Below are 26,889 nucleotides of genomic sequence, written 5' to 3' on the forward strand. Positions count from 1 at the left end.
CACGCGCCTTGTGCACCTACGTGCGAAAATGACATGTTTGGTATCACTACATGGGCCAGAGTGAAAGCATTAATTCTAGGGCCAATATTCATGGTTAACTTTAAGCTGATAACCTGTACGGCCCCATGGACAATCTGGGGTACCGTATCTTGTCTCCTTTTTATGGGCGCACACAATTTGTAAGCTTGGTGTGTTGGGTGTTTAGTCAGCACAACCTCATCTTTTATGTGTTACAAAAAAAATTGGATAATGCATCGTGTTTTTGTGCACTAAACTTGACTTAAGTGTTATGTTTACTGAAATCTTGGGTCTGATAAAGTTTTGCCCTAATATCTTGCGACATAAAAATTTGTGACTGCTGCCATTTTATTTTTCAGGGTCTGTGCTTTCAGGAAATCTATAGCTTTTTCGGGTTTTAGGTAATTTTCAGGCCGTACTCGCCCAAATGATCTGATACCAGAGCTTCTGGTCAGAGGGAGATTTCCTCTGACCGGCAGTGCCGCGAGGGAACATAAAGCCGGCTAATCAGGAAGCCAGGCGGCTGTTAATGACTCACCACCCAGCTTCCTGATTGGCTGGGAAGCCGGCTCCATGCTGATTGGCCGGAAGCCGGCTTCCCGGCCAATCTGGAAGCTGGGCAGCGGGTACTGACTCGCTGCCCGGCTTCTTGATTGGCTGGGAAGCCGGCTCCATAATGTTTGGCTGGCTTGATGCTGACTGGCCGGGAAGCTGGCTGCCCAGCCAATCAGCATGGAGCCAGCCTCCCGGCCAATCAGGAAGCTGAGCGCCAGGTAATGAACCGCCTCCTGGCTTCCTAATTGGCCGGGAAGCCAGCTCCATGCTGTTTGGCAGGGTCCATGCTGTATGGCTGGGCAGCCCGCTTCCCGGCCAATCAACATCAAGCGGGCCAAACAGCATAAAGCCGGGTAATGACACACCAACTGGCTTCCTGATTACCCGGGAAGCTGGCTCCATGCAGCAGAAGTAGCGATATCCGTACTCAAAACCGGAAAAAAAAAGTATCGGTACATCCCTACTTTAAAGAGGGAAGGTGCTGTGGGATGAGAGGCAGAAGTGAAAAATCAGAAGTGTCATTTAGATAGTCCTAAATAATCTTTGACGGATATTTTTTAAAGATATACTTTAAAAAGAGAACGGAGGAAGCATCCACAGTCAGTGCAACTTCCTCCAGTCTTCTGTTTGGGATATATTTAGCAATCGCAGTAAACAGAAAATTGTGACATTGATGCAGCTGACTGCTTTGTGTTAAGCTACCTACATAATGAGTTGACAATTTGATGCCTATGAAGGATAATTTTCACAAATGTGCATGTTTGGATTAGTATGCATCAACTGGCAGGGAAGGATCTTCCAAAATGGCCAGATTCCAGTGGAAACAGGAGTTTTCTAATATGCAAGGAGCAACAAGCTTCTATGGCCTCTGGTTCAGGTTTGCCTCTCATGCCCAGCTGATGGCTCGTCACAGTGATGGACAGCCTCTCTATACAACAGTGAGGCTGAGGGGGCAAACCATTTGTAGCAAGCACGGAAACTGGCTGTTTGCATATCAAGTTGCTATGCAAGTGATTAGCCTTAAGGTGCCCATACACCTTACAATTATTATCTGCATATTTTCTATGGTCAGATGGAAAAGGTGCAACAGATTCCTCCATCTACACTTAACTGTGTGAATGGAGGAATCTCCCACTGGGCCAAGCTTCTGTAATCTTGCTAATTGGCCCCGCTGGCTCTCAAAACACCTGAACAATGACTGCATCCAATCAGATTGTTCAGGTATTTAGAGAGCCAGCGGGGCTCACTAGCAAGATACTGAAGCTTGGCCCAGTGGGAGATTCCTCCATCCGCACAGTTAAGTGTAGATGGAGGAATCTGTTGCACCTTTTCCATCTGACCATAGAAAATCTGCAGATAATTGTAAGGTGTATGGGCACCTTTAGTGTGCAGACTTGTGGAGGTACTTGCTACTAAGGACCCAGTCATACTTACCTTACCCATGCATATGCACAATGTTTACTTGCGTGTATTTAAAACATTTTGTTTTTGTGTAAAGTGAGGGAGAAAATTTCAGAATAAAGATTTGCTATCTTGCAGGTGCACTTAAAGCGCACAATAAAGCGCTCATTCTGTTAGTCATCCCTAAGTAAAACTCATGAGAAAAATTAGGAGGCTTGCAGAACTTCTGAAAAATGTGAATTTACTAGCTTTTGTACATACGTGTTCCTTGTCGGTGATTAAAAGCATTTTATCAAGCAAGCAAGATGACAGCCAGGCATCCAGCATTTACAGAAAAAGTCAGCAATTGCAAGATTCTTTCATGACAGGTTTCCTTTAAGTAGTCCCATTGAAATAAATGAAGAGTGTACGTATCACATGTTTTTCTGGCTGCAGGTTTACTTTAGTAGAAGATGGGTAGGTGTACCTAGTCAACCACTATAGTTCAGCTGACATGACCCTGAAACTGGCGGAGGATCTTTGTCTATGCTGAAAAGAAAAATAGCATCAGTGATTGCATTGTGAAGCTCCCACCGCCATCTAGTGTCTAATGGAAGCTTTATTAGGAAATCTCCCCAAGCTCTGCAACAAAGGTGAAAATCCTGATCAGATAAGTCTGTAACAATACAAAGGGTACATAATCTCTCAAATATTAGGTTTCCTTGTCCTAGTTTGCCTGTGCTAGTCTGTATTTTAGAGGGAAGCCACCAGAGGGAGCAGTTGACTGTACAGACACTATTTTTGTTCCACATAATCAACATCCTGTAAGAGCTCCAGTGAGAGTAGCTGATGTACAGAAACAAAAATCCAACAACAGTTGTTTCCTCTTTCTGAAACCATATGCCTGCAAAAACTTTAAGAGCTGCATTAATGCAACACATGTTAACGTACCACAAAGGCCCTTTTTAATGTCTACAATTTATCATTTGAATTCCTTTAACAGCAAGTTTGGAATGGTGTAGTTCTTTGTAAAGTGACCCTGTAGCTCGAAAAAACAAAGCAGCATCCTGTAAGAGAACCTGTTTCATACCTTTCCGGCCCCTGAAGGGCCCATTCACACATAAATGTAGTGCACTCATTGTGGAACCGCACACACGCGCATTGGGGTGCCATTCAAATGCATTAGAATGCAGCTAGCGCACGGTACCACACACACTAGGTGCACTGTGCGATATGCTTTTGTGTGAACTAGCCCTCTTTCTCACAGAGCTACCTGTGCTGCTGTGATCCAACATGTACAGGTGTGCCGTATAGTGTGTCCCCTTCTGGGTGCTGTTGTTTCTCCTGGCAGCCACTATGTCACATATATAGTTGGAATCATTTGCATGGCTCTCCCCACTATCTTTAAAGCTGAACTCTGGGGACAAAAAGTTTGTATGCACCAAATGCACGTATAGACCCATATATTACCTTGTAAAAGTAGCAGTGACATTATCACTGTTCTGTACATAGCCTGTACATAAAGAAGAGTTCTGGGAGGCACCCAGCAGGTCCTCCCGCTACAGGCAGTATGAGTATACTGCATGAGGGGGTGGGGGCAGATACAAGACCAGTCACCCTGCACATGGAGAGAGAGCAGCACTGACTGGTCTTTATTACACAGAGGAGTTTCACATTGGATTACTGTACAGATATGGAAGAAATACACAAAGTACACCAAAATTCAAGTAAGCATACACATGCCTCTTGTACTTAGACAAAATATGTGCTTATCCCAGAGTTCTCCCTTAAATAAAAAATATACCTCTTCTTTTTGAGTCTGTAAAAAAGAGCACTTTATGTTGAAAGCAGTACTTTAGCAGAGTTTTGGTGCTCCTTTTTGCTCACTCATCATAAAGTGACTAGTAGTACATCTGCATCAGCATACATAAATGAGGAACAAAAACACACAAAGCAAGTTTTTTTTCACTAGATGGCTGTGTGGGATTTTGTTACCATTTGTCCTGTCATAAGGTGCCCATACACTGCTCGATTCTCGTACGAGAATCGCGGGAAATCCCGCAATTGTACGAGAATCGAGCAGTGTGAACGGAGACGTGCGACCGTTTCTACTGTACGGTCGCACATCTTCCGTCGAACCAGCATGTTCGAAAACCAGCCGGGAATCGTACGATTCTCGGCTGGTTAGAACGGTGCTCGGAAGACAAATGCCGAACGGGCCGGTGTGCGCATGCGCACACTGCCCGTTCAGCATTGCAGTCATCGGAAGCCCGCCCCTCAGGGGGGCGGGCTTGCGATGATCGAGAGTGCGATCTGCCTGTCCAAGATAGGCAGATCGTACGTTTTTTTAATCCCTGTACAACCATCGCAAGACTAAGGTCTTGCGATGGTTGTAGAGTGTATGGCCACCTTTATGCTGTATTTTTCCATTACGTCAGCTGCTGAAAGTTATTGTATTACAAATGTGTGGGACGGCACTTTCAGCTTGTAAGTGCAGATGTATCTTAAATTTGAAGGGAACCTGTACTGGGAGACATATGTAGGCTGCAATTGCTGATCACCTCTTACAGTGCTAGTTCTCTATTAAAGGAAACCTGTGCTGAGATAAATATTTCAGTTGTCATTGTTTGCTGACCTTATGATTTAGAATTGCTAGTTGCCTGGCTGTCAATGAGTTACTGACCCCAAACACATATACAGATTAGATATTCTGACTTCCATTGCTACATGCTTGTTGTAGGTCAGTGACAGAAAAAGTATTAAGGTTGGAAACGGCCAGGCAACTTGCATTTTTTGGAGAAAGTCAGCAATGGTAGGCTACACAGGTCAGCTACAGCTTGCGGTATATTGAGATGCCGCAGTTTACTGAGACGCTGAAGCGCATCCCGACAATTATGTCTGGATCCGCCCAGCTACGTGAGTGACAGCTGGCTCTGCCTATCTAGAGGCAGAGCCAGCTGTACCCGCCCCCTCCCCTGTCTTTCCACCAGTCAGCGCTGGAGGATCGGGGAGGGGGGGGATCCAGTCCCTCCCCTGTCACGGCAGAGAGCCGTGACAGGATCGAGAAGTGATCGATCTACTGAGCCGACCTGTGACAGTCTCATTGTCACAGGTCGGCTAGAACTATGAGGATGAGTGAAAAGCACCTCATAGTTCTCCTTTTAACAGTGGTTTAAACTTACCTGTGTCTTCCCCGCGCGCTCCCGTCCGAAAATGTGAAAATTCTCGGGTGGCCGCAAAGGATCTTGGGGCGCGCGCATGCGCAGTTCACATTGCAATCATGCAATTGTGACTGGAGGCCAAATCAGCTGCTGAAGAGCTCTATGCATTCTTACACACTGGACAAAATGGTAACCAATTTCAAGTTATTACAGTCGTGACGCATGTTCTCCCTTAGTATGCCCCAATGAAGGGGGTATTTGAATGAGCCCCCAAAATGCGTTGGCTTTTTATAGCCTGTTAAAAGGAGTGTGGCACTTCAATTCACAATGCTGCAGTTAGACACTACAAACCAAGGAGACTGTGAAGATTCTCTGGGATGTAGAAGCTGCCTGTCTGGTAGTCAGATCACCTATACCAACTCTTTCACATCCCAATTTCCCATCCACACCAATAGGACAAACTTTGCCCAGAACCTTTATTCCACTTTCCAGTACCTGCAAGATCAGGTTTATTGATACTCAAATGGTGACTATTGAGCAAGTCATTATTTTGCATAGGCACGTGAAGAGAGCTTGTTGCCAGAGCATTCGTTTTAACCAAAATCTTCTCATAAGAGTACATGTGCATTTAATGTACTTTATGCATATTCTTCACCTGTGTGTAGACCATGCAACCATCTTGCATGTGATGTTAGCAGCCCTAGCAGACCCAGGACTGTCAAGTGTTCAACAAAGCCTTAAGCCTTAAGCTGGCCTTAGACCACTGGGCCAAGCTTCAGTATCTTGCTAGTCGGCCCCGCCAGCTCTCAAAATATGCTTGCATCCAATCAAATTGTTCAGGTGTTTTGACAGCCAGCGTGGCCGACTAGAAAGATACTGAAGCTTGACCCAGTGGGAGTTTCCTCCATCCACACAGTTTAGCGTAGATGGAGGAATCTGTTGCACTTTTTCCATCTGACCATAGGCTGATAGAAAAAAAAATCTATAGAAAATAGGTCTATGGCCAGCTTAAGGCCCCTTTCACATTGGCAGTCCGCCTGTCAGTTTTTCAGGCAGATCTGATTGGAAGCCCAATGAGACTCTTTTGACAGCCAGATGTAAAAGGACACGTGCCTGTTTACACCTGATTACCCCTGACTCCGGAAAAAAAAAACGTAACGGAGTTCAATTTTGGCAGACCTGATTGGGATGGATCAGAGATAACCAGATGAAAACGGACACGTCTGCTTATATTCGACTCCCCATAGACCTAACATCGGTCCGTTTACTTCAGGTTTTAAAAACTGAATAGACACGGTTGTCACAAAAGTTGCATCACTTCTGATTTTTGCTCCAATCAGAAGGGGATCTGTTCATGTCTGATCGGAAGCCAAAAACAAAAATGTAATATACTGCAGTCCTTAGATGTGGTAGGTGTCTTAGTTTCTTTAAGGGGTTTTTTTTCTTCATTTTCACATGATGATCTTGCCAGTAATACACTTCTTGTCCCAGAGTGACAATGATCAGTCATTGTCCTCTATCTATAAAAGAACAGCCTTTTACCCCAGGCCCGCTTTCCTGATTTGGATTACAAACACATCCCTCTCTCCTCATCTCCATTACATAGGGACAAGGACACTGGATTTCTATTAGGATCAACCTGTCATTTATTTCTAAACTTGCAGAAAAATAATGCAGCCACCACAAGTGAGGGCTGATAACAGGGCTGGTGCTGCCCCTAGGCAAACTAGGCAGCTGCCTAAGGCGCAGCCTTGACCACTCACCCACCCACGGTGCCCCAGACTATTTCAAATTGCAAAAGCCTATAGCAGGCTGACTATTGCATCCGCCCACTGAGCAGAGGAGCAATACTGTGAGATATCTTTCTCTCTCAGGTTCGCTCCTCTGCTCAGTTGCCAGTGTTTCAATAGCCAATCTGCTATTGGCTATTTCAAATGAAAATAGCCATCCCTGGCTGGTAAGCCTCCAATATATTACATTTTTGTTTTTGATCATTTATTTTAGCTATACCAGAAATCATTTGGTAGGATCTCTTACAACTCAAAAACTGCCAGACAATCATAAGTTTGAGCTTTAATTTTATTAGGCTGTTTGTGGCTACCTCAAAAACCTTCTGCCCTCTACTGTTTATAGCCTTTTTGTTTTTTTAACAAATCATGTGAAACTTCTCATCAGTTCGCTTGTTATCTTGGCTAACTGCTATTGAGCTGTCAGCAGTACCTGTTTATGACGGGTGGGGGATGGGAAAGAACATGTTTACAATGTAGAAACCAGCAGAGACGTTGGATAAAACACGTAGGCAGAATGGTTATGCTAACCAAGGGCAGCAATAGACGAGAAAGATTCTTTCATGCACACAAATAGGTCATTAAGATTTACATTGATTGTGTTAATAGGTTCATTTATTTCAACAAAAGCCAATTATTATTTTTTCCTTTCTTACCATTCACAGAATTCATATACAAAATAGTTCTTAAATATTTATTGTATACATCAATTTAGCACTGAAAAATTCCAAAGAACTTAACAGTGTACAGCGCCTGCCACGAAAATAATTTTTATAGTCTAATGTCCCTAGCACAGTCATTGACGAATGCACACTTATGCCAGCCTGGGTTTAACATGTATCTAAACCCAAAACCAAGAATTTTATGCACATATGACCGTTTTCCAATCATTAAATGTGATGGCTACATTCATTAACTTTTTTTTTTTAGCCCTTCTCTTTTTCACCTTGTGATCTGGCCAGTAACACTCTTCCTGTCTTAGGGTGCCCATACACTGTGCAAATTTCGTCCGGTTCTTGAGGACAGAGTGCTGTCGGCACCCTTTTGGGCGGCACGTTTGTCCGGTGGCCGCTGTCAGAATACAATGGAAACAGCGACATTCCTTGATCGACACACTCGTAGTGTTGATGGAGGAATCTGCTCCTTTTTTTTTTTTCGTTCAGCCCAAGGGTTGAAAAAGAAAAAAATAGCAATGTATGGCCAGCCTTAAGCTGGCCATACACCTATAGATCTTCTATAGATTTTATTTTTTCTATCAGCCTATAGTCAGATGGAAAAAGTGCAACAGATTCCTGTGTCTGAATTTTCTCCTCGTCTCCCGGCCGAAAATCCAAACTGCGCATGCGCCCGCCCCAAGATGCTTTGCGGCTGCCCCAGCAGTTTCAGATTTTCGGACTAGAGTGCGCGGCGAAGACACAGCTAAGTTTAAACCGCTGTTAAAGCGTTTTGTTTTTAAAAAAAAAAACTTTTTGCATATATCTACTGCTTGCTAGCAGTAGATATATGCAAAGAAAACGGAGGTTTTAGAAACCCTTTAACATTTGACCAGTCTGTCTATTTTTGACAGCTTTGGCCATCACCATGAATCACCAAAGCGGTTTTAGATTGGTCTGCCTGCTGCTGAGAAAGGGAAGTCTCAGAAGACCCAATTTGCAATGTATGGGCAGCTTCCCCACCACTTTGTCTTTGGTCCCTTTCCTCTAAAGGTGCCCACACACCTTGCGATAATCGTACGATAATCGCGGGAAAACCCGCGATCGTACGATTATCGTAAGGTGTGTGGAAGCCGTGCGACCTCTACTACTGTAAGGTCGCACTACTTTTATCTTAGGAAAATGTTTGAAAACCCGGCGAGCACCGTACGATGTTCGGCGGGTGTGTAGCATGTTCTTAAGATAAAAGCCGGACGGGCCAGTGTGCGCAAGCACACACTGCCCGTTCGGCATTGCGGTCATTGGAAGCCCACCGCTCACGGGGGCGCGGCTTGTGATCATCGCAAGTACGATCTGCCTGTCCAAGATAGGCAGATTGTACGTTTTTTTAAATTACCTGACAACCATCACAAGACAAAAGTCTTGCAATGGTTGTAAGGTGTGTGCCCAGCATTAGATTGTAAGCTCGTTTTAGCTGGGTCCTCTTCACCTAATGTTTCTGTATGTCAATGATGCTTCTCAGTATTTCTTACTTGTCTTGTCTAAACGATAAAAACGGCGCTGCGGAATATGTTGGCGTTAGATAAATAAATAATTGTAATTGTTTAATGGAGATCACTCACAAACTATAGGAAGAGCATACAAAGTCCATGCCGATAGTGATCTAGTGAATTAGAAATTCTGATTGATTGAATCCCGCTTATAAAGACCTTTTAAACACAAGCTCAAAACATTTTGTATCGTCCCAATGTTGTTGACTTCATGCCATTGCATCCTGTTTAACACGGATCTGCAGTAACATGACCTACTTGTTTTTGCTGCATTCAGAAAAGGATGGGGGAGGGAGAGGAACTAATTCGGAATGCAGCCAGAATGGAATTTTCCTGAACACATACACCAAGGACACAGAATGCTAATGAATTCGTTAAGCAGATTGAACAGAATGGTTTTTGTTTCTGATAGCATGTAAAGGCGGCAAAATATTGGCTGGCAATAGAATAAATTGTTTTAACATGCAAAGGTTAAAAACAACCTGTACTGGGAGCTTCTACTGAACCTTACCTTCACAATAAGCATACAATGTGTAAACACACGCAAGATATGAGGGGGAAAAAAAACAATGAAACCCTTGCATTATTTGCTCAACATATACAATCATCATTCAGCACATGCCAGATCACTGCCAATAGGTCAGTAAGGCCCCATTCACACCAGGGTGGCTGCAGTTCAGCGCGAATTTTAAAAGGGCGTTTTTGGGCGGTTTTAATTGAGTTTCAGCACTGAAACGCAATTAAAAATGCCCAAACCTCCGCTGATCAGTGCGGTTCCATTGAAATCTATATGGAAACTGTGCAAAAAAAGGCTCAGGGAGCATTTCGGGCGGCAGGCAGTTCGGATCGCGCGGAGCTGTGCGGTCGCATGAACGGCCCCATTAGCAATGTATGGGATCGTCCATGTCGGTGGTTCAGCACGGGCAAATGTGGCCGAACCTCCCTGGTGTGAACGTGGCCTTAGTGCAGTGTAGCAGAAAATTGGCTAAAAATGACCAACTCCTCAGGTCCTCCTACAAGTGTTCTGCTAAGGCCATATGATGCAATCATTGTGTCCAATACACAGTAAAATATTTCACGTATGGCTATCTAGGGGGCTTGTTAAAAGGTTTTACGAATTCCCAGATTCTCCACAGTACAAAAAAAATGGAGATTTTACAGATGCCAGGACTTCATAAAAGATCACATTTTGCAAAAAATGGACCTTCTATCTGCAAGGCTTGTTAACGAAATGGTGCATACTGAGATTTTGCCTTGACATTTTTGGGGTTTATTTTATGTAGACAGTATGTGGAAAGATCTTTCCATGGACAGTGCACAGTGTCCATGTAATCTTTTTGCCATCTCTACTCCATTGTTATAACTACAGATTGGAAACATATAGACTAAGCCCTGTTTTCCAACAATTGGTCTGGTAGTAAAAGGATTATTGTACAGCACGGCCATTTGTCAGTAAAGCAAATTAGAATGAGTGCCTGACATATTAGCTATTATAATCCACTCAACACTACCAACCTGATGAACCATGCTAATGGCAAGCTGACAGTGGCATGATATACCATATTATGTTTCATACCAAACATGGTGTTAGACACAGTTATAACAGGTGACCGCAGGAATGTGGAGGGAGTGGCAACCTACGTGACCCTCATGGGGGGGGGGGAGTAGGTAGGTTGCACATAAGCAAGGTTCCAAGCTTCCTACTTCATTGCTATGGGAAAACCAGCCTGCATGTCTTGTGCAGATCGCGTGCCGAGTGCAACCTATAAGCTGTATGGAAGCTACAATGGAGTCTAAATGCTCAATATTCATCTCTTTATAGATGCTGCTAAGGATAACACATGACCACACCCTAAATTAACTTTGTTGTGAGAGAGTGCAATTTAGTTCTGTAAAAAAGCTGGAAAAATGTTTGTAACCACCTGTAGCATGAGAAAAGCCCAATGTTTGCTTCAAAATAAATGTACCAATCAAATAATTTGCCTGGAACAAATGTAGAAATGAAAACTATATTTCTCCCTGTCCCCTTTCACTGATATTCAAATCCTTGTGCTGTACCAGTACAGAAATAGCTGTGACGTTCTTTCCATGGTTTGTCACACTAGCTGCAGTTGTCACAGCTGTGTAACTTTCGTGTAGACATATACAAAAGGTTTGAATAGCTTGCTGAGCTAACGCTTTAGTATTTGCATGTTCACATCTAAAGGATCAGCCACTTTTCTTTCTACAAGTTTTAATATACAGTTGTGAATGGTTGGATACCCCTGGTTAAGCTACAGGTGTTGTTGGGTGTGTAAGTGAAAACGCTTTCACAGAGAAAATTGAAACAGGATATATTTCAGAAAATAACTACTGAACAGTTACTATGTACTTGTATATAAGAGATAGGGAAAATATAAATTTGAGACAGTCAAAAGTTTAGGCACCGTGTCAGTCAGTACAATGGTAGGAAGGAAGGAGGAAGGAAGGAATGATATGGAATGATAGAAAGAAGGATACAAGACCTGTCCAACCATATCCACATTTTCCTGAGAAAAGTGTATGGTTACATTTCTTCTCCTGGAGGAGATGGGGAATTCTGTGCTTAATGGAGGGGTTTATAGGCATGAGGTTGCTTTCATATAGAATAGGGGCCATGAGAGCTGGAGACTTTAGGTACAGAAGGTAGTATAGAGGGGGTGAAACAATTGCAGAAGTTATATAGGGGTGATGATAATAAGTTTGAACCAGTGGGTACAGGTGTGAAGCTCAAGAACCTTGACTTCTGTCTTGTACCGGAGCGCAAGCATGTCAGGCTACACCAGCACCTCATAACACCTCTACTGGCATAAAATGTTTCTTGCATTCTTGCTTTAGGAACATTTTTATCACGTGCCTAGTTGGAGGACGAACTGACAAGAGGGCTTTCTTTGGACCTGTGGTCTAGGCACCCCTGGAGCAGAGCACAGTGAGGCAGTGAGCACAGAATGGCACAAGTGCCAGGAGTCCAGTCCACAAAATGCTAACTTCTGACAGCAGACTTTGCCATCAGGAGCTTGTGCAGACTGACTGGAAGATCCCCAAGGAAAGGCAGACCAGAAGTCAGCCGGCCAGGACACTGGAATAATCAGCAGGTTGGAAGTTCGGTTTGGACAGGCGGAGGTCAGTAGCCGAAGAGACAGACAGCTGGAAGGTTAGCAGGCAGAGTCGTGGTCACACCAGAAAGTCAACAGAAATGAGCCATCGTCTGGAACTAGCCCAGGTCATACCAGAAGGTCAGAAGACATGAGCCCATGCCATAAACTAGCAGAGGTCCATAGTGGAGACAGAGCAGAGAGTAGGCTGGGTCAGCAACAGGGAAGTAGGTCAGGATTGCAGTCACAGGGTAACAGCTGAAGACCTTCTTGCAACTCCCTAGCTCAACTCTGTTCCTTAATTAGGCCGTTTGGCACCAAGATTGGAATTAGGCGTGTGTGCCTATGCGCCTGTACACACAATACGTTTGTGCACTGTGCGCTCATGAATTAGCATGCTCATGAAAATATGTGTGCTCCAGCAAATGTGCATGCACACGCAACCGGCTGCCAGTGGTCCTTGTTCTATGTAATGGAGCACATGCACATCTTCTGGGACTGTCCTGACAATTTTTCAATTATTGTTTATAGAGCTTCTAGTTTTCATATCTCAGGAAATTCTGCTTACTCCACTTTGAAATGTAGCTATGAACAGGGCTAGGTTCCTATCCCTGGAACCTGAAGATAGACACCCTTTGGTGCCTACCCAAACATACCATCCCTCTGCTAGGATCAACTCCTTTACCCATAACGTTTTCTTGTTTTATTGGTTTAACCTGACTTTGAGTATTGTAACAATGTGTATAAATGTGTTAATGGTTTTCTTTTTCGACTGCTATAGAGAAACAAATGTGCTATCTACAGTTACAAGGTTACTGAACATAGTCAGTTTTACAGATTCCTATCAACTCTTTTACCTATAACATTTCTCTTGTTTTACTGGTTCTAACATAACTGAGTATTGTAACAATGTATAAACGTGTTTATGGTTGTCTTTTTCTACTGTTATAGAGAAACAAATGTGCTATCTACAGTTACATTGTTACTGCCCATACAGATTTCAGGCTAGTCAGAAATTTTGAAGAAAGTAGCCTGGAGTCGTTATTCATATACACTTTAAATAGTCTTTAGAATGTTCTTTGGGACTACATTCTCTGTAAGACAGACATGTCTCAACATGAATGGCTTGCTTTTGCTGCAGTCTGAAAAGGAGGGGCAGGGAGGAACTAACTCATAATGCAGCCAGGAATTTTCCAGTGACTCAGTTCTTAAAAACTGGTTTGCACAGCCAAGTCTGTATACATGTACCACAGACAACAATTCTAATTCAGGATTCAAACAGAACTACCAAATGTTTGTTTTTTTAAGCTTTGTGAAGGGTCTGTACATAGGAGTAGATTGAAATCATTGCAGCCTGGATGCAGTCACTGTTCAGCCGACAGTTTTCCCCTGGCTCCTTCAATTTTGTAATCAAATTTTGTCAAGCCGGGTGGTGCCCAAGGCTGTAATTTTGGCCAATTTACCAGGAGGCGGCTGAAATTTGAGCCGTGTATGGCCAGCCTTTGTCCGCACACCAGATTCTGTACAATACCTCTGACTGCTGTAGAGAAGATTATATAGAACTCTACAGTCACACCATACACATTGCAACCTGCTTAAATGTAGCAAAATGTTATTTCTAGTCTGACTTGATCACTGCGTGTGACGATTACCTACACGACAATAACCTTTTGGTGGAAGTGCTGATTATGGCACACATAAATGTTATACCTTTTTGGATGATATCTGTATGAGTGAGTACCAATCCTTTTTGGTGTAAAGGAAATGAATTATCTGTATCAAATCGATTATAAAGCACTGAATGTGACATTCACCAAACTTAAACTGCTTGTTGTAACATTTACATGTGTACAGTGCAAATGTACTCTATTGGAGCTGCCGGCATCCCAGGAAGAAAGAACGCTAGGTGGCTTCAGCTGTGATGCAAGGAGCTGGATCCACTGAGCATCCTTCATTGCTAGGATGCGGGTGGCTAAAGCCACCTAGCTTCCTTTGTTGTTTGGATGCAGGTGGGTCCAGTTGTATAGCATCTTTCTTTGCTAGGGTGTAGGCAGCTAAAAGTGCCTAGCTGCCTTTGTTTCTAGGATGAAGGTCCTTCATTGCCTGGATGCAGGCGGCTGAAGGTGTCCATCTGCCTTTTGCTTTTAGGATGCAGGTGACTCAAGTCGTCTAGCGTCCTTCATTGCTGGGAAGCAGATGGCTGTATGCACCTAGCTGCCTTTGTTACTAGATTTGAGGTGGCACCAGTCACCTAACATTCTTCATTGTCAGGATGCAGGTGCCTCAAGTTGTCTAGTGTCCTAGTAACAAATAGCGCACCTTTGCGCCACACTCTGCACGCATATAAATGTTGCAGAAACCTTACATGCGTACAGTGCTCAGAGCACTTAATACGCAGGATAGCTGCCGGCTTCTGCCAGCAAGATCCTGCGTACTAGTTGCCGTATTTTCTTACAGCCATGTTCATAAGCCCTTACAGTGCCCAGGGAATGCCAAGTACAGCTTTGTTCAGATAATCAGAGCTGTGTCAATACTTGTATTCAGTGGAAAGTAAACTCTGCCCACCACAATTGTTACTGCAGTGTCAGAAAATGCGCAGTGCAGTACGTCTAGATCCTTCTGGGTGAGGACACACCAACATTGAAGTTGTGAGCTTAAAACTCAAAATAAAAAAAAATATATATATATTTTTTTTCTGAGCATCTCAGATGAAACAAAGAGACTCATCATCTTCCACATCAGCTAGGGAACGATACATAGTCACAAAAATAAGTATTTTTATTTCAGCTGTTTGAATGTAATTTTCAGACCTTATTGTATTTATCTGAAAATAACTGTCACTTTTATCGAAATACTAATCCTTATTTTATTAATGTTATAGCTTGTGAACTGAGCATTATTCTCTCTCATGTGAAAGAAACACTGAGATACTTTTTAACCAATACTTCAATCTTCCCTGTTTGTTGATTTCTTGCTGTTATGACAGAACTACATTCCCTCTGAAAAAGAAGTCATAACTTTTCTAGGTCAAACATAGCTAAAGTCGTTTTAGTTCCGAATATTCTGGAAAAATCTGCACAATTCATTATTATTAGATGAGCGTCCGCTCTGAACCAGCTCAAACCAGTTTTAGCCGGATCTACACATTACTGCAGCATAGATCCATCCGCTCGATTTGTTTTTGTCTCGACGGCGAACTGGTTTAGAGATCCATCCGCGGTCTTACCGCAGTATTCTTCCGCTGGACTATACAGGGAAGGAAGCAACGCAACTCATTTTAAACATTTGGAATTGTTTAACGTACATGTGATTAAAATAGGAAAACAACGAATTACCAGAGTTCAAACCAGTGTACAGAGAGTGCCACACGAAAAAGCAAGAAATATGAGAGAACGAAAATGAATTAGGTGCATGCGCAGAATGACGTGCCTGACTTCTGGAAAATTCCACATTATCTTTAACTTGATTCCAAATGAAAAGGGACAATTTGAACCCATGACTAATGCGTTAGCATTTTGGCAGATTAGGTGCACAGCAGACATAACCATCGAGTACTAATAGGCGAAGGATACATTATTCTAAACACTTTTGGTGTGGGACTACTTTTTACTCGGACTGGCGGAAGGATATAAAATGAGGCATGTGAGTCACCTAAAGCCTATATAAGAGACGGTAAGCAAAGCAGAAAGGTATTGTGCGGGTGGAAGATGGGCGAAGAAGAAAGAAGAAGCTGACCGGAGACCAGCGGCTGCGCTGACCTGGATGGTATGTATGTCGCCTGTCCTAATGGTGGTGAGTATGGGAGTGGGATAAATTATGTAACTAAAAAGGAAAGCTTCAGACTAAAATGATTACATTTATATAAATGATCTCTTATATCCTGTCTGCTGCTTGTAGAATATTTAATGGGGAGGTTGAGCAGATTACTTTGCATTTATAAATACAAAAACAGTCTGTTGCTACATGGAATTGTGTGGGTACTAATCTTGTGGAGGGAGGTTGGAAATTATGGATTTTATATGTAGGGAGTTACATATTTGTGTGGTCATTTTGTGATTCTTAGGACTGCTCAGAAAAACGAGGTATCTCCAAGACATGCTGAATGTTGCTCAACCTAGGGAACTGACAAGCCCAAGATCCGTGTATACCATGCCATAACTGAGGAACAGTGATCAGCAGGCGTATTCTGTGTGCTATGATTGTGTCTTCAGATCGCATCGTTCAGGGTGTGTCCGCCAATGACAGTACTGCAGTCCTACGACAGCATGGTCTGTAATATGAATGTGGCCACTAGGTGGCAGGGTGTGGGTGTACAATTGTGTGTGTTATCATATTTCAGGGATGGTCTGCTGGTAGATGGCATTGACTTCTTATGACAACATGTTCTGTAATATGAATGTTGCCACTAGGTGGCAATTATATAGTAAAGGGCGTGTCCACTGATGACCGCACTGCAGTCTTATGACATCAAGGTCTGTACTTTGAATGTTGCCACTAGGTGGCAGGGTGTGGGTGTACAATTATCTATATATAGTTCAGGGACAGTCTGCTGGTAGATGACATTGACTGACTTCCTATGACCGCATGATCTGTAAATTAATGTCGGCACTAGGTGGCAGGGTGTGGGTGTACAATTATCTATATATAGTTCAGGGATGGTCTGCTGCTAAATGGCACTGGCTTCTTATGACATCATGGTCTGTAATATCAATGTTGCCACTAGGTTCCACTTGCATAGCAAAGGGTGTGTCCACTGATGACCGCACTGCAGTCTTATGACAGCATGGTCTGCAATATGAATGTCGTCACCAGGTGGCAGTGTGCGGGTGTACAATCATATTCTAGTACAGGGCGTGTCCGTTGGTAGACAGTACTCCAATCTTATCACAGCATTTTCTGTAATATGAATGTTGCCACTGGGTGACAGTGTGAATGCACAATCATGACAAAGGGGAAAACCTAGGGAAAAGTGAGTGTGACCAGTGGGTTGGCAGGGGGGGTGGGGTGGGAATTGAGTTGTCTCTAATTTTATTTTCCAGGTCTAAATCATCCCATTTGAAGCATTGAACTGAATAGGCACCATCATCTGTAAACATAAGCAATCAAGGTCCATTTTAAAGAAGTTATGTGCAGACATCTTGCATGGGTATATAATCCTATCTGTAATGATTTAGGTATAGTTTGGGGGAAAACATAGCTTAGTTATGGCCCTAGATGTAAGGGGAGGGGGTGAATATATAAGGTGAACACTCCCCTTATGTTTCTAATGTGGGTAGATGCAGATAGGTGGGGCAGGTGGTAAGGTAGTTATCTGGGTGGGGTGGGGTTATAAATGGTTATTTTTAGATTCTTTTCAGACACCCACGTAGAAGCAGTTCCTGTGTTTCTGCCAAGGACAACAGTGGATCCTTTACATGATGCTTCCCCTAGTCCGAGATGTACGACTGAGCTCAGTGTGCCGTTAGGAGTTTGAGTCTCTCCCTTGTGTGCCAGAGATGTTCCTACATGTGCCCGTGGTCCAAAGTCCCATTACTGCTGTCCTGTCAGTGGAAGGACTCCTTGCTTCCTGCTGGTCTTCACAACACATGCCCTGGGGTGGGACCCCTAATAAAGATGTGCGGCCCCTAACATCACTTGCCTTACCCCTTATGGAGCCCCAAGTCTTCTGAACATTACTTTGCACTATGAAGATAATCAAGCCCTTTTATTAAGAACATTTTAAGATCTGAGCCACCCCCTAAATAAAGGCCAAATAAATTGCAAGCCCTGCATTTAATGGACGTAAAGATGTAGTTCTATAGCGGATCCTCAGTGAAGCTGCGCAATGTTTTTATAATTCAGTGGAACCCCATAGAAAATTGCTCAGTATGTTTATCATTTACTTGTATTGATATTTGCACTAAGTCACTTTTGGTTGTGTAAATGTTGTAATTTTATACTATAAGTATTCGTGCCTTTAGTGTGTGCCAAATGAGCCACACTTAAGATTTTGTATGTACTGTTGCAGTTTGCAGTCCTGTATTTGCATATTTATGATGCCAGACAGTTTTATCGTAACTTTAGGCCTCTCTAATGAGGCCAAGGAGTGGTGTCCGTGTTTTTATTTACTGGCTCTTTAAATTGTGTCCTAATAGTTTTAAACCAAACGTAAATTTGTTGAATAAGGTATTAAATGATAAAATGACAAATGTAAACATAGCTTCACTTTAACAAACTCCCAAGGATGAGGATGAACAGTCTAAGACTCTAAGTGGAACCATCAGTTAATCAAAGCTTCACTCAAATGAGGATTCCCAGAGGATAACAAGCTGGAAATTCCAATACATATTAAATACAAGGAAAGCGGCATAATGATACATTGAAACTAAATTCCTCACCTAGTTGCGTCCCTGGGCATAATGATACATTGAAACTATAAATTCCTCACCTAGTTGCGTCCCTGAGTAATCACTGCGTGTACCGCTGGTCAACGTTTGGGGTGTGCAAAATGCTGCAGCAGTTTCTCAGATGGGATATACTTAATTTCCTGGGGGTTAGGTTATAACCAAAGCTTATCAGTTTATACCTTGTTCACCAAACACGGCTACTTATTGGAAGGTTCTGCACAAATTAACTGCATAACAATCACCTAATCCAATACACCACCTAAAAATGCATCTGCTTAAAAGTCGCACTAAGAAAGCATTTGTCTTGAGCTAAACTGATGCTATGGCTTTTAATGTGCCTTCCATAACTTTTGTGCACAAAGCCTCCAGAAACTAATGCATATAATACTGGTATGAATTGTCTATTAACAACCAGTCTAATCACTTGAAATGCATCACTAAAAAGAGTAAAACTTGGAAAATGTAGTTATGGAATAGTACTTTGTACCACCATCCTATTTAACTGTTCTCCGTGCTAGGTGTGCCTTTAATCTGTTTGCTTCCTGCCATGAAGTGCTACAAAATATAAATGGTGAACATTAAAAATATAAAACTGTATCATGAATCTGCAACACAATAAAACTTCAGCGTAAATGTAACCCTTTAATCTTATTTTGGATGCAACATTTAAATAAAATAACAATTCTTGGTTAAACTTTAGTCTTTATTTCTATGTGAGTCCTAATAACCGTTTGTCCCGTTAGCCTTGCAGTTGAATTAATATTGGTAAGTGATGCATGCACTTAAATGTTACGGCTACAATACTGGGTAACTGTCATGAAACAAATGTGGAGGAAATGGCTTCATGCCACCTATTGAAATGCTCAGAGGCTGTGCAAAAACCTCTACATGCTCTGTGGTTTTTATATTTACTGGTTCTGTATATGAATTGCTAGTTAAAAGGTAACCTGTATGGATAGAGATGTAGCAGGTGCTGACATGGGCTGTCATACTTGCTACTATCACTTGGAACAATTATTCAAGCTAGCAGATCATTCTGCAGTGGAGGTTGTGGTTGAGTCCTGGAGATTGCACATATTAGTAAATCGGCAATGGATGTCCTAACTATTCTGGCAGGTTTTGGGTAAATCACATGGTTCAGAATGTATGGCATAACATAGCGTTTCATGGATCGTGAAACATTTGGGGTTGTATTGTGTATTCTTTGCCAATCAGATCTAGGTGTAGGTAAAACATGTGAGCAAGCCCTGGTAATACTGCAGGATAAGTCTTAAAATTTACTGTGAATATGAAACATTGTTTGTTTTTGCTAAAATTTCATTTTGAGGAACTATTTTATTCGGAGCAGAAAGACAAGATTGTCAATTTTTGAAATGCCAATTGCAAGATTCCCACCCTATGCTGAGGTTCGTTTGCATGGGAAAATACGAATTGCCCCCCTCCTTTAGCAACATAGGGGTGAAGTTATCTGTTACAGCTACTTGTGGTGCTATAGGATTTAATATTACTTGTATGATGTGTGGGTTAACCTTGCTTCTAGGTATAATGTATCATTTGTAGTTGCATTGTACAACCGGATTGCTCTGCTTCTTGCTTTAACAGTTCTACAAAATGGTTGTGTAAATGTGCACTGCTTCTTGCGGTCTGTGCTCCAGTGTGCCTGGTATCTTCTTGTCTTAACAGTTCTTGGCTCATTTATACCATAGTGCATCAGTGTGCCCTGTGCTGCAGTGCATTTTTAACAGCTTTGTTGCAGTTTTATGATTCGTCTTGTCATGTGCTACAACATGTTACATCGCACTGCACAAAATTCCAACCTATCCGGCTACTTGTGTAAATGTGCCCCAAATATAGCTTTGCTTGTATGTTTAGACTTGGTGGCAATCATTGAGTAGGTTTTCAACTGGTAAATACGCAACTGCATCTGAGCATCATGTATTTTACCCCTGAAAGCCAGGAGGTAGTGAGGTAGTCCTGTCTACTAGTATGCAGTAATATTTGTGAATGAATAGCTAGATGCTAAATTACACACACAGGGATCAGTGTGTGATTTTTTTTTTTTAGTTATTATATTCATTGTTCACCTTACGTTTGACGGGAAAAAATACTTCATAGTCAGTTTGTAGAATAGTAAACTAACAAATTGCCAAATACCATTAACCATTATACAGGTAGCTCCCTTTAGTGGTTAAATCTCTAAACGTGTAATTTAAAGAAGGCAAGCATATTAAAAATGGAAGAAGATTCTGTTCATTTAGTCAGTGAAAATAATGTACTGTATGTTTCTAAACAAAAGTATGGAAATGTAATGTATTGCAGGCTAGCAGTTTTTAGCTATGGTTGTACCGTTTTTTTCTTTTCGTCTAATGATCCGGCAAGTAACACCTCCTGTCTTGGGGCACTGCTGGTGTGTGTGTGTGTGTGTGTGTGTGTGCGCGCGCCTGTACAGTGCCCATGCACTTGATGCAGCCGCTTTGCACTAAGTACGACGTAAAAGCCTAGCTTCAGCTAACATTTTAAGCAGTTACAGCAATGGGTATTTTACTTTTTGTGATAAAGGTTTTAACCATATGAATAAAAGCTAACAATTGTAAGCATCCCTGTCAGTGTTGAATGGTTTGTCTCAACCCTTGAACTGCCACTTTTTCTGGACAGCTTGGTCTGTTAAAAGAAGTTGAGAAAAATTGATTTACTGGTTACAATTGTTACAGGAGGACTCAGAAAAAAATTATTGCTGTGTTGATGCTATTGACGTTGTATGATATGATTGTGGCCATAGTTCTGAGCAGAGTGTACTGGATTTTTAGTTGCATCCTTAAGGGCTTGTTCCCAGTAGCCTGAACACTTGGGGAACATTCACCAAAATTGGAAGGAAATCACTAGTGGACAGAGGGTCTGTGACTTGCAATTGTACCTTCCGATTTCCTTCCAATCCATTGCAATTGGTTTTTCAACGGATGATAACGGAAGGGCACCAAAAAACGAATAGGGCTAGTTCTCACAGATCCATTACATTACGTTCTGCTGAAAAATAGTGCGGTTTTTTTTGCAGTGCAATGTAACACAACTGAGTGGAGTGAACTAGCCCCATTCGTTTTTTGGTGCTCTTCTGTTCTCAATCAGGCAGCAGGGCGCATCATGACCATATTGTCGGTATCTTTCCCAGCTGAAGTGCGGCTCCACGCTGTCAGTGTATATAGCGGGCTATGTGCTGACTTTGGATCACAGGAGTAGATTAGTAAATGTACTTCTGTGACCAAAAAGAGAACTAAAGCCAAAAAAGGTTTGGCTATAGTTCTTTTCAAATAAAATGTTCTGACAATCTGTACTTGGCCTCCTTTTTGTAACTGCCAAGATTTTACTTTCTCTTCAGATCATCTGGGGCCACAACACAGTTTAGGTTGTCTCATAATGTATATCCTTCTGACTAGAACACTGCCCTCTCCACCCCTGTAACTGCAGTGCTGAGCTCAGCTCCTGCGGAGACTAAGGGAGCAAATGTGTATGTGCAGGTCTTGTAAGTGGAAGGATGATCATTTTAGTAATGCTAAGCCCTCGTTCACACCTGAACGTTTTGTAGCGCGTTCTACGCTCGACGAACACTCTACAAAACGCTCAAAAATATAAATCCCATTGTATTCAATGGTCTCGTTCCCACCTTGGCGTATTTCCGCCCGTCCCTAACGTGCTACATTGGGATACAGCCAAGTAGCCTTCGGAAACGCGCAACTTTTTTTACCGCGTATTGCATATGCGACGGTCGCGCATATGCAATACGCCTAGGTGTGAACGAGACTTAAGGGTGCACCCAATGTATGGGGCATCCCAGATCACAGATAGGATGGTGCTGATCGCTCCCAGTAGTAGTTTTTCTGCCAGGCTGTGGGTAAACTATGTTAGACCTACAGGTATGTCAGTTAAATTAAAAATGTTAAAGCTACACTGTTCTTTAAAAGTACAGGGCACCCTTGGCTGCATGTCATTTTATTGTGGGAACTGCAAAATCGTGCTTTGTCTGAACATACACAGGGTTAGATCCTTTTGTTACAACCATTGTTTTGAGACTGTAAAGGCATAACCTCATTTGGCACCCATTTTGAAGATCTCCGCATGTGCAGTGAATTGAACAAGATCTAGTTGCAGTATTGGTGGTTGGGACATGCACTGAAGTCTGCTACGATGCTTGCAGTATGTATAGGTAATCAACTTGGAACAATCCAGCTCCTTTAAGTGATGTTTGACAAACGGTATTCCCACTTTTGCTGCCAAAGACACCCCCTTTTATGTTTGTGTTCTTATTCGCACAGTATACCTAAAATTAAAAATAAAATATATATTGCCTCTTGAGTAGTTTCTTTAGAGCAGGAGTATGTATAGGGCACTAGAGGCAGCTTCTAGTGGTTAGACTTGATGGCACTGTAAAGATAAAGGACTAACTGGACTTTTTTTTTTTTTTTGTTCATTAGCATACAATGGGGGGAAGCAGACGGAATCTGCAGCAGTTGCCTTTAGTAACCGTTTGGCATCTCTTTAGCTTATTCATTGAATATGAACGCTAGAAGCTGGTTGCCATGGACAACTGCTCTAGATTCCTTCTGTTCCAGTTTTGATGTCTTCGGGTCTTTAACACTTTGTTAGGATAGTCATGATAGTGATAATGAAATCTGCTAGCGCAGTACAGACAGTTAATTATTTGAATCAATAGTCCTACCAGACAGTGCGAGCTGAGCAACATTTCCAGTCCTGGAGTTAGTAGAAACATTTGCACATAACTTTTTTTATTTTCATCCACTGTAAAAAAAATAAAATAATACTTAATACCTTTTTTTAATACTATTTTTTGGGATGTTAGTATGTGATCATGTGACCACATAGCCTCCATACCTTCACTGTTCCCTAACCCCCCCACCCCCCATTGCATGTCTCAAGTATAGCAGCCATTTTTATGAAGGCAAGACTCTTATTTAGGGCTGCTATCATGCAACAGCAAGGCTAGGAGGGGAGACATGCCTTCAAAATTGACTATGGGAGTACAGACATGGCATGTGTCAGAACAGTATCCTATACCAATGTTCTGCAGGTCTAGGGATGCAAACTGACCATTCCAGCATGGATCTGTTTACTCGCTTGGTGTGGTCAGCTTGCAAAAGGAAAACTGTCACAGACGATCGTTGCAAACATGAACAGAGAAACCTTCTATTAAATTATGCAGTAACAGACACTTTAAATGTAAAGGGCTGCTTTTGATTTTTGACAAACATGGTGTGATGGGGCTCACTGTTAATAAATTTGAGGTCTTTATGCAGTTAGCTGACCTGGTGCAGATGTTACAGCTGCCTGTACCAAAGTGAAGATCAGTCACACTGCTTTCCCTGGTTGCAGTCTGCAGCATAAATGGTTTAGTGAGTTTAGCCTCTACAAAACTAGTGCTGGACAAATGGGCCACATTTTTTCAGAAAGATAAAATAGTTGCCATTTAATATAAGGCTTGAGTTTTCAAAATGCTTTACCTGCTCTGGCAAATTGTGCTTGTTGGCTATACATTTTACATGAACAGCATTGTAATATGTGCTCAGGTATTTATTCCCAAAAACACTGGAACACTAGTGACCACGTAAACTGGATCCTTCAGGCAGTTTGATTTACTTGTGTAGGACTCTTGGAAATATAAAGCCAAGCTCCAGTTAAAACATTTTAGTTTTGGATGGCAAGGTTGAGTTTAGAACGCGGGATAATATGGAGGCTGCAAATGCTGACCAAACCTTTTTAAAACACCACTTGCCTGGCTGTTTTACGTTTTTGTAATCTGCCTGCTTGCTCTACGTCAGTAACTTGGGCAGACACCCAAGAAGCTAGTATTTTTAGGTCACCAATGGTATCATGTTTTATTAAGTGAAGTTTCACCACATCCACTAAGCTAAGTCTATGTAAATTAACCCCTATAGCTTCCATACGGTGACACTAACGTGTGCAATCTGCAGCCAAATGATGCATTTTCATAGATTGATATCAAACTTATGACTGAGCTTACCAGTGCCAGTAATATGTACACTGGTAGATAATTACTAAAAGATATTTGTCTTTTTGCCATGAAATAAGAAGGGAGTTAGGATTGCCAATATCATAATATCATCCTGATCACAGCAAGCAAGGTCTATTTAACCATTTTGATGGTCCCAGGGATGTTCGGTAAGGCAAAGACATACTGTTCGGCATCTGTGTGTAGCTTATAACGTTTACTGTGAAAATGAATAGTTTTCAATCTCCCTAGACTAATACTTTGGATTTGATTAGAGATTAAACATTCCCTCTGATCTTATGAAAAGTATTGCAAACAATCTGGAGCCTGTGTGTAGGACTGCAACTAACTATTTTCATAATCGATTAGTTGGTCTTTTTCCCCCTGATTTAATTGGATAAAAAATGTATTTACGTTTTAATATTATTTAGTTAAATTATATAACTAATATTTATTAACAATTATTAACTATTAATATTGATATGTTAATTTAATTAATGTTTATTTCATGGACATATAATTCATTCTACATAGCTCTCATTCCTGGCATATGTCACAAAAGATTAGAACACCTGTCAGGTTTTTATTCCCCCTTAGGGAATGTCGTACTCTCTATGACCTGATCAGCGATGTCAGATTGCAATTGAAAGAAAATCCCCAAATTTAAGCTGTGGCCAGAACAGGAATATTGCTCTAAACATACTAATAGTTGGCTACTTCAAGGTGGCTGTTTGATTTATACCATTTGGATTATTGGACACTTACACCCAATTACCAACTCCTACTGTGATCTGTTTTTAAAACTACCATCCTTGCACTTGGCCTTGAGGTTTGAAGAGATTTTAGGCCAGGTTTTGTGAAGTGAGCGAATGTGCTTGCATTAACTTTTTTTTTTTTTTTTCATGACGAAATGTCATTGAAACATACATGCCCACACTAAAGTTTGCAGCTTCAGTATGCATTGGTTAAGTTAATTAATTTGTTATATAAACAATACTACTTCATCCATAATCAAAATGTCTTGTCTATCCTGACAGCAGGGAGCCCAAATATAAGCAATGTTTACCACAAAGTAACATGGTTTTTCTAAAAGTTAAGGTGCCCACACACCTTGCGATAATCGCGGGAAATCCCGCGATTGTACGATTATCGTAAGGTGTGTGGAAGCCGTGCGATCTCTGCTACTGTAAGGTGGCACGACTTTTATCTTACGTACATGTTCGAAAACCCGCCGAGAATCGTACGATTTTTTTTTTTTTTGGCGGGTGTGTAGCATGTTCGTAAGATAAAAGCCAGACTGGCCGATGTGCGCAAGCGCACTGCCCGTTTGGCATTGCGGTCATCGGAAGCCTGCAATCATCGCAAGTACGATCTGCCTGTCCAAGATAGGCAGATCGTATGTTTGTTTTTTTTTAATTACCTTACAACCATCGCAAGACAAAAGTCTGGTTGTAATGTGTGTGCCAAGCATTACACTTAACTATATCCTTATTAAGTGTGTAATGGTTTACAAGTTTGTAATTAGCATTTAAATTGGCAGTCTTTACGTTAGTTTCTAAGTTTAACATGCAGTACATTTGTGAGCAGCAATGTCGTTCTGGGATTAGAAGTCTTGGAACAACAAAACACCCCACTTTCTATTTCTCCATACTGTGGTGGAGGTGGTGTTCTGTAGCCCAGAGAGAACTGGAAGCAATGCTGATAAGTCAGCAGAGGGAGAGGGCAATAACAGTTATCAGCTCACAAGATTTTTGTCAAGATCAAGTGTTTTTTTTATTTTTTCCAAATCCTTAAAGCACATTTAAAGTGATATTCAACCTTAATTTTAAAAAAATAACAGTGATGTAGGTCCCAGCACAAGTCTGTTTCGGCTGGTTTTTTTTGTTTTGTTTTTTTTTTAATCCTTCTGTAAAAAAATGTTTCCTCTCGGGATCCTGTCTTCGAGTAACTCCAACCCCTTACAGAGACACATGACCTGTGGACCTGGAGCCATTGGTGGTGAGCAGGTAGCGTAATTGCAGTGATTGACATTACCCAGTATATTACAAAAATGCAGAGGGTTTAACCAGTTGACATCCGTGGTGTTAAACCCCCTTCCCATCCAGGCCATTTTTCAGTATTCAGCGCTGCGGTACTTTAACTGACATTTATTCCATGTGCAACGGTCGGGTCTTTCCTGCCTGTGCGTGCCCGCTAGGGGGCGCGCGCGAGCAGAAAAAAATTGCCGTCTGGAGACGGCAACCCGCAGATGTAGCAGTGCCGTCCGT

The 26,889-nt window shown here is 42.0% G+C and overlaps 1 protein-coding gene and 1 long non-coding RNA gene across 2 annotated transcripts in view; both read left to right on the forward strand.

The window, feature by feature from the left end:
- Positions 1-12,459, forward strand: part of FRMD8 (FERM domain containing 8) — a 46,244-nt gene extending 33,785 nt beyond the window's left edge. The window contains exon 12 of the transcript XR_001941121.1: positions 12,449-12,459. The gene's annotated coding sequence lies outside the window, so the exon portion shown is untranslated. The remainder of the gene's footprint in view (positions 1-12,448) is intronic.
- A 3,484-nt stretch (positions 12,460-15,943) lies between these two features.
- On the forward strand, positions 15,944-16,475 carry LOC108785260. Its single transcript, XR_001941122.1, has 2 exons — positions 15,944-15,982; positions 16,281-16,475. It is a non-coding gene; the product is annotated as an uncharacterized LOC108785260 (long non-coding RNA).
- The last annotated feature ends 10,414 nt before the right edge of the window (positions 16,476-26,889 follow it).

This window comes from Nanorana parkeri, unplaced genomic scaffold, assembly GCF_000935625.1.
Source record: "Nanorana parkeri isolate BGI_ZX_2015 unplaced genomic scaffold, ASM93562v1 scaffold153, whole genome shotgun sequence".
NCBI classification, from domain to species: domain Eukaryota; kingdom Metazoa; phylum Chordata; class Amphibia; order Anura; family Dicroglossidae; genus Nanorana; species Nanorana parkeri.